The following is a 2,538-nucleotide window of genomic DNA, read 5'->3' as shown; positions in this document are numbered from 1 at the left end:
GATAGAACTTCCTGCACTTTGAGCTTTATTATCCTCCATCATGGAGGAACTGCAGGAGCTCTGCAGGCCGACAGAAACCAGAACATGAGGACTCTGGATCCAGTTCTGTTAAATGAATATGAAGCATTTCTTAGGAATAAAACAAGTATAACTGCATCCTGTGTTGGTTGGACTGGATTAAACTGCTGTTTGAAAATCACTTCCACAAAGTGGCTCTTATTCTTACTAGTCTTCCTAAGATTACAGTGTATAAATAACATAAAAATGTAAAAAATGCATTACAATTTTTACATCATAGTAAAATACATTAAAATACACAAACATGATCAAATATAAATTGCACTAATATTGAATAAGATAGACCCATAATATGCTGCATAATTATCAAAAAAATAAATATACATGTATATGGAGAAACAGTCCAGACCAAAATCACTGAAACAATGACCCTGCTAAGTAATCTTTGATGTTTCTTTTAGAAGAAAGTTCATTCTCTATGAGGATTATGATGATTTTTTAATGGAAGATAAGCCCTGCTCAGTGGTGGCTTGGGGTGTTTCTGTATGGAGTTTGCATATTCTCCCTGAGCATGTGTGGGTTCTCTCCAGGTATTTCAGCTTCCTCCCACAGCCCAAAAAGGTTAATTGGCTTCTCTCAATTCTCCTTAGGTGAGAGTGTGTGTGTGAATGGTTGTTTTTCTCTGTGTTGCCCTGTGATGGACTGGCGACCTGTCCAGGTTGTACCCCACCTCTCACCCGTAAACAGCTGGAGGTAGGTACCAGCACTCCGTGCGACCCAGCTTGGGATAAGTGTGACAGAAAATGGATGGATGGATGGAGGACAATTCCACACATTTTCACCTTTATTGAAAAACAGTCCTTATCATACAGTTAGTATTGGGCTCTGGGACAACCAGACAACCTCAGGTCACTTGTTGATTCACATGGTTGTGACAGAATCCACAAAATTATATTTTTTGTATAGAAAACTAGGCTATTTTTTGTTCAAAACTTTGTTTATGAATATTAAAACAGATGTAATTTTCCCTTAACTGATAACCATGACAACTTACTCTGCATCTCCTTTATATTTGCTTTAAAAGGACGATGGAGTACAATTCTAGCTGCTCTATTCTTAGCGATCTGAAGTTTCCTTAAATGCTTCTGAGCAGCGTTGGACCAGACAATGGGACAATAAGGCAGGTGACACAGCACCATGCCCTGTACCACTGGTTTCAGGACAGTCTCCTTGCCATAGCCATACCTCTGCCTATCTATTAACAATGTGGTTCATTTGGTCAGACCAAGACAATGCATGCTCCAATCTAATGACTAACAATTTGATATTTGAGGCCTGCTGCACCAGTGTTCCTTCTATTGACAAGGTAATACTATTTGTACCTGCTTGAACACACATTTTTATTACATAATACATTTTTGTTTTTGCAGTATTTAGCACTAACTTATTCAATTTCATCCGCTTTACATCCAAATGTAACTCCTGTAGAGTACTGCTGTGATCAAAAGTTGATGAAGATAAATTAATATTATTACGATTTTTACTTGTATGGAGATATGTTTTAGTTGATGTCCTACAGTTAGTGTCCGATGAATACATTCTCTGCTCAGTGAATGCCTTTCCCGCTTTTGCTATCAACACCATTCTATATAATTTCTGACAAAACATTAAGAATATGTTTAAAAGTTCCCTTTTTGAGTCATATTTCAATCCATTTTCTCATCAATGTCCGAGAATTTAGGGCGATGCACGTTCCTGCAAGAGGGGAGGTATTTCTCGGCATTTGTTGTGATGACCTCCCAATCTTGGACCCAATATTCAGGAGTGCAGATCAGGACAGGTTTCAAACAAGCTTTAATCATAAATAAAGTGAGCACTTGGACATCAGCGGGGCGGATAACCGGATTCTCTGCAGAGACAAAAAACTCAGGTTAGTGACTAGAATGTCTGGATGATGATGACTAGGATCAAAAGTCACTGACCTAGTTAAGAGTTCAGTCTGTTGTCCACCGCTTACGGCTGTAACTGCTTCAGAGCTCAAGTGATGACAAGCGGCCATCAGCTGATGACGAGGAGGCACCAGCGTCCCTGAGGGGATATCCAGAACCGAAGTACAATCTAAACCAGGTTGACAGACCAGGAGATCAGAAAGTCGAAGAGGTACCGAAGGAGAATCCAAGCCGAGGACAGTAACACAGCTCAAGTTTGGTAACCAGCAGAATCCAGGAAATCAGTTCAAGAACTAAACTGACAGAGCAGACAGGGACAAGACAAAAACAGGAATATCCAGAGACGGAAAATGGGTCAGATCACAATCAATTACTTACTTGAACGGTAGTGTTATTCTAAAAAAAAAAAAAAAGGGCATCCATGTATAAGAGATACGAAAACCTTAAAAATATGTTTAAAAGTTCCCTTTTTGTTAATATTTCAATCCGTTTTCTCATCAATGTGCGAGAGTTTTCTAGAGCTAGAGTCAAGATACATTTTTAAAAACCTTGGAATCTTCACATCATAAGA

Source organism: Cyprinodon variegatus, unplaced genomic scaffold (genome assembly GCF_000732505.1).
Source record: "Cyprinodon variegatus isolate N-32 unplaced genomic scaffold, C_variegatus-1.0 Scaffold462, whole genome shotgun sequence".
NCBI lineage: Eukaryota > Metazoa > Chordata > Actinopteri > Cyprinodontiformes > Cyprinodontidae > Cyprinodon > Cyprinodon variegatus.
Note: the sequence above shows the minus strand (reverse complement) of the source record.